This window comes from Euphorbia lathyris, chromosome 4 (assembly GCF_963576675.1).
Source record: "Euphorbia lathyris chromosome 4, ddEupLath1.1, whole genome shotgun sequence".
NCBI classification, from domain to species: domain Eukaryota; kingdom Viridiplantae; phylum Streptophyta; class Magnoliopsida; order Malpighiales; family Euphorbiaceae; genus Euphorbia; species Euphorbia lathyris.
The window spans coordinates 14,035,903-14,042,377 of NC_088913.1; the positions used below are offsets into that span (position 1 = coordinate 14,035,903).

Here is a 6,475-nt window from a genome sequence, read left to right on the forward strand (position 1 = left end):
GCAAAATATAGATTACCTTTGCTTGCACTGTCACAATTCACATTCATCTAGTCATTATCCGAAGGGTTGAGACTAAAGGATTGAGATTGAATAGCCTTTTCCAGCTTCGTCAATTGACTTACAAGGAAGTCCATCTTATTGAGCCAGACATTATTCTTATTAGCATGCATTTCGCGATCGTTGTACCCATCAGCAGACTTTGGCAAGCAAAATTGACCAGTTAATACCTTACTAACTGCACTTCACAGAGAGATTCATGCTCAGTCAACCCTGAAAATCAGCATCATAAAAATGATCCCTCCAATCCGAGGGAATAAAAGGTTCCAAACAACTTGTGCTTTAACGCAATCATGAAAAAGGTGAAAGGTGGTTTTCTAAAGCAACACATGTACGACACTGATCAGACACACTGAGGTGTCATTTAACACGATTCATGTTTGATAAAAAAAATTGTGCATAATAGTTTAGAGGAAATAGCGAATGTGTTTGGTTACACCAACCTGCTAGACACAATTCCAGTCAATTAACGCAAACTGGAACTCCCACTTGTATTAGAGCAACTTAACGCATACGCAGATCGGGTAGAAAAATTCCCTAGCTGGGAGGCGATCCAATACTAGCCTCCATTGCCCTCCTTATCAAGAATCGCATGCGAAGCTAACTTAAAAAGCCAACGATGTGGAAGCAGTTTTCTTAAGATACCTCAGTCCCAATCGTCTAAATCACTCTAATAACTCAAAACATTATGCATCAAGTTAGAATTTGGAATCTAAGACATAACCACCTCGGCTAACCTCGTATCCTCAACCCATCGACCAAATTAGAAGTGAGTATTTTCAGTAGAACGAACAATGCAACCATCTTTGTGAACGACAATGTACAATCTACTCGGATATTTACCTTTTAAAAAAGCTCCATCAACATATTTAATTGGTCGAATATGTTCTTTAAAAGCTCTAAGTGAATGACCTATAACCATGAAGAAGTAATCAAAGTGATCATCATCATTGGTTTCAATATGGGCAACCATACCTGAAGTAGTACTCTTCACTGTCTCATAGTAGTCTAGTAACAATATGTATGACTCTTCCGGTATACCATATTAAGCTTCTAACTTCCAACTTCTTGCTCTCCAAACTTGCATGTAAGAGAGGTTACTTGTGTGGTCTTTTCCAAAATCGAAAATAATGTCCTATGGCCGATATACTCTATCATCTTGATCAAACTTATTTGTTGGTAGTGTTGCCTGCAACATGTTTTCCTACTTGCCTGTGATGTGGTAATATTTGATCTCTTGGATTGATTCTTTAAAGTGATTTGGACATGAAGCTTGAATTGGTTCTTGAAACACTAGTACAGAATTGACCTATAGCTACGCCTTATTAGCTACAATTGTTTATAAAAACCGTAGCTAAAGGTTATTAGAGTCGGTTATTTCAAAAAACCGACTTTAATAAAAACTTATTAGTCTCGGGTAAATTTAATAACCGACTCTAAATGTTTTTTTCTAAACCGTGCGTGTTTTTGATGGTCATTGGCATCGGTTTTTAGTTGAACCGATACTAATGACCTAAATAATAATAGGGTCGGTTCTTATGAACCGAAGCCAAATAAAGGGTCATTGGCGTCGGTTATGCCTTTAACCAATGCCACTGATAATTTTAGAGTCGCTTATTTGATAAACCGACTCTAAAGACCTGATTTCTATCGTAAAAATTAGAGCGATTCCTACTTCATGCGATTCCCACTCTTCTTCTTTCTTCTTCATGACCTAAACACTGTATCCGATTCCCACTCTGCTTCTTTATCCTTTATGCCTTAAACACTGTATTCGATTCCCTCGCTTGATCTGTTTAAAGGATATTGACACTCCCGTCTGCACTCTTCTGAGTTGGTGTTGTGTGGGTTCGAGTTTTGTTTTGGTGTTACTTGGAGTTCGAGTTCTAGTTCGTATTTCACCCTTTGGAGTTCGAGTTCGTGAAGCAGGTTAGAGTTTCTATTGCTAAAAATTGATTACTCATTTTGTTTACGGGACGAAACTCAACCATGTTTGGGTATGTACTCATAATTTTGGTTGTTTGGGCTTGTTTTATTCGTTCAGTCTCGTAACAAGTTTTGTTCTCACGTGTTCATTGTGTTAAAAAATTGCTTGTTATAACTGCATTTTAGGGTTTTGGCGGTTTAGTACAAAATTAAGATTGAGCATCTGAATAATTTCTTCAATTTTGTGATTTATGATCTTTGGTTAAGGGTTATGTGTAATCTTAAGACAAAAATTGAAGTTCAAGTTGAGTAATTTCATATAATTACTGCTCATGTTGGATATGTGTAATCTGAAGACAAAAGTTGAAGTTCAAATTGAAGTCCCCTAACATGTTGTTAGACTTTACTGGCATCTAATTTGTTCAAGTTTCTGTGAATTCATTTTAGTTTTTTTTGTATAGACTGAGCATTGGATTGGGGTTCATATTTTTTGTTATAGGAATTTTCTATATCTGGAATTCTGGGAACGAGTCCTTATTGCCAGAAATATCGTTGTTTGAACTATTGAACACCATATTGAAGATGTTGATGGATGACCTTAAGATTCTATTTCTTGCTGCTTTGACTGAAGATGTACATGTCCTTCTCGACTTTCACACGGAAACAGGTAATGTGTAACACTGATGCAATTTTTCCTATCATTTCTTCAGCTACATCAATTGATGCCAGCTATTATTACCTGCCTAGTTGCTAAAAGGTTTGGGAATCTATTTTTTTGACAATCACTGGGAGCTTAGAAACTTCACATCGAACCTGGTTGCTTCAATTTGCAAAAGGCAAGAATTTTGTTTCTTATGTTTTGTTGTGACATGTGAGCACCTTGTGAATACCTTGCTCATCTCATGTGTTTTCAATTCTATTATATCTTCCATTTACAAGGATTTCACATTGGATGTATCCTTTTAGTGTTTGAGCTCTGGGTTAACAGGGAATCAGGCGAACCTAGCAAAAGGAAGCCATATTTACCTCCAAAAAAAGAGTTCTTGATCACTCGGAATTACTTTCCTTCCAATCAGAGTTGGGGTTTTTAATATCTTCATCAATGATGATGTTTTTAGAGTGTTTGATTCATCTCTTCATTTCAATTGTGTAGATCTAGGAAGGCACTAGTGACCATGTCATTGTGGATGTAAATTACCTGCCAGCATTCAAGGAATTGCCAAATGATATATGCATTCCTACTTTTTGGGAAGCTATTAAAAGCAAGTTTGAATTAAGAAAGAAGGTAAAATTTCCTTAAGTGAGTTTACACTTGATCATTTTGGGGACAAGAATTTGGAAGTACTGAACCCTTTTCATTCTGATTTCCTCTACAGGGCTTGAATAATCTCAAGAAATAGCGAACTAAATCACACTCTGACAATAATGACAATCCTCATACAAACAACAAAAATGAAGATACTGAACCCTCAAGAAAGAGATACTCATCAAAGCAGGATTACCAGCTTCCTACGGTTGCCATAGTAAGTATCTAGTCTAAATGACTGTATGTTAATTTGATAGTCCATAGACTCAATATTCAATGATATTCATAGCACACTTTCAGATCACCACGGAGAAATAGCTATAATTTAGAGCACACTTTCAGCATACTTGAAAATATCTAAGCATTAGTATGTACTAAGGATGACTTTAATTGAAGGTGCATGTTGTTATTTGATAATTTAGTATAAAGATTATGTCCTTGCTGGAAGTTGCATTATTGGGTTGTTGTGTGGTGATCCATTCTAAGTTATTGAGTGAACAAAGTTGATATCAATTTCTTTGTACATGACAAATCCTATTTATTTATCTCTTCCCATCTGATTGTCAATATGTTGATATTCTATTTGAATTGTTATTGTCAGGCTTATTGAATATTTTGGAAATAAGCTGAGATTTTAGTTAATGTTGAGATTTCACTTCTGTTATATAGAGTTATTATAAAGTTGCATCTGCCAATTAGTATTAGGATGAAATTATTGTGAAAATTTAGATAATTCAGTTGATACTTTAATGGGATAAGTGCAGTAAGTGTAATTGCTCTTATCTTGAAATTTTATCATTTTTAAAAACAAAAGAGAGCAATTTTCATATATGCCAATGTGGTTGAGATTGTGTTTTTTTACTTTCATGTTATAGGATTGAGAAATTGGTAATATCAATTCCTAAAACTTATGTTTTTCTTGGATGTGTTATAGCTTATTTGTTTTTTTAAGGACAAGGTACTAAAATAGGCCTAGTGGGTTTTGGGGAAGTATAAATTTAGGCTCCACGTACAAAATAACACCAATACTTAACGTTTAAAAAAGGTACCAATTTAGGCCTTGATAACGGAACGAGACACGTCATTGATATTACTCCATTAAGTTCCGTCAATTGTATGTGGAGGGAGAAATCAAAACTTAACGGAGTAATAGGAATGATGTGTCCAATCCTTTATTGAGGCCTAAATTGATACCTTTTTTAAACGTTAAGTCTGTATTGGTGCTATTTTGTATGTAGAGCCTAAATTGGTACTTTCTCAAAAACCACGGACCTATTTTGGTACATTGTCCCTTTTTTTTAATGGTTGAATATGCTAATAGTTTGATTATGGTAAGCTAGTATTTGTTGTGGTGAAAGTACTCTTGATTAATGCTAGTATGCTTTTAACTGTAATTAGTCCATTTTCAGGGAAATTACAGTAGTGATAACTAATGTCATCTGAGAATATGTCGAAGGTCGAGACAACAGAGAAGATGGTTGGATTTCAACACTACAGTTATGTTTAACATTCTGTTGTAGAGACTATGATAGAGTAGTAACGAATATATGTCAGTTTTTTTGTGTGTTCCCAGTTAATTTCTGTAATATATAGCATGTTGTTACTTGAAAATACTATGAATATTGAATCAAAGCTTGTATATATATAACAGGTTAATTAATTATCCTATATTTGTGTACATTTTTATTGATTTTGCATTTAATTTCAGTAATACAACAAAATAGAGCAGGTTTAATTTGAATATGCTGATGTAAAATTGTTAAAAATAATAATACTAGACTCTAATATAATTGACATTGGCTATAGTTGCAGAACAACCGACTCAAATGATTAGAGCATTGGAGTCGTTCGTTGCAACAACCGACTCTAATGCTCTTATCATTTGCCACGGTTCTTCTACAACCGACTCTAATGATCAGAGCATTAGGGTCGGTTGTTACGAAAAACCGTGGCTAAAGAACCCTTTAGCCACAGTTTTTTCGTAACAACTGTGGCCAAAACATAGGGCATTAGAGTCGGTTATACGTAAAAACCGACTCTAATACCCCTTTGGCTACGGTCGAACAACCGTGGCTAAAGACGCCAAGCATTTGCCACGCCTCCTTTAGCCACGGTCGTACAACCGTGACTAATGACGGTAAACGACCGTGGCCATATGCCATTTCTGTACTAGTGAAAGTGTTGTTCTAAAAAATTTAGATTATGTGTTGTGTTTTTTTGTTATATATATACTAATGGTATTTTTTAAAACTATATATTGGAAGATGCTGCAATTTTCCCTACTCAAGGCACTGCTAGTTTTGGTTTCGTTACCAGATATAATTCCAGTAACTTGGTCGCTTCGTCAGCTAGGCTTTTATCCCATTCCTTAGACCCATTTATTGTTGAGTGGCTTTGTGTGCAATAAGCATTGAGGTCGTTGAAATAACGTAATTACAAAGATATTATTTTGAAATCTGATTCTCAAACATTTGTTAATACTTTTCATAGTATATAATAGATTTTGTGTTTGGTTTTATTATCGATGAGTATAAAATCACTTTGTGCGAATATCATTAAATATTATATCAGCTTTGTTAGTCGATCAGTGAATTTTGTAGCACGTACTCTAGCGAGAACTATCGGTTTTGAGTTTGGTTATGGAGTTTGGGATCATGTTCCCTTGTTTTCCTTGTAACGTTTTACTTGGGGATTCTCAATAAAGTTTTCCCTTTTCCTTTTAAAAAAAGTACTGAAATTATAAATCTAAAAGTATTAAATGGTATGGTGTAACTAGGGGTGGGCACGGTTCGGTTAACCGGTCCATTAGACAAAAAAATTAACCGAACCGTTATCAACGGTTTTTTAACTATCCAAACCGAAACCGGTCCATATCAACCGGTTAACCATTAATTTCGGTTAGGTTTTTCGGTTAACGGTTTTTAACCAATTCTCACCAGTTAACCAAAAATCAATGGTTAACCATAATTTTTACCCAAACCTAAATTTTTAAACAATATTAAAATACACATTTCAAAAATTCAAACGAAACGAATTCATATAAAAGTTCAAATTCAAACATAAGTACCGAACTAAAAAACAATCCATCAAATTTACATTTAAAACATAAAGAAATGTAAATAATATTTCGTCAAAGTGCTTATTACAACATTAATCCATCAAGTTTACATTCACGTATAATCTATA

General features: G+C 34.6%; 1 long non-coding RNA gene across 5 annotated transcripts; it reads left to right on the top strand.

Moving 5' to 3' along the window:
* The first annotated feature begins 1,688 nt into the window (after nucleotides 1-1,688).
* Nucleotides 1,689-4,950, top strand: LOC136225747 (uncharacterized). 5 transcript variants are annotated; one of them, XR_010687282.1, is made up of 6 exons: nucleotides 1,689-1,986; nucleotides 2,483-2,650; nucleotides 2,731-2,819; nucleotides 3,137-3,268; nucleotides 3,360-3,506; nucleotides 4,699-4,950. It is a non-coding gene; the product is annotated as an uncharacterized lncRNA (long non-coding RNA). The 5 variants fall into 5 exon arrangements; XR_010687283.1 differs by having other exon boundaries at nucleotides 2,741-2,819; XR_010687286.1 differs by having other exon boundaries at nucleotides 2,781-2,819.
* The last annotated feature ends 1,525 nt before the right edge of the window (nucleotides 4,951-6,475 follow it).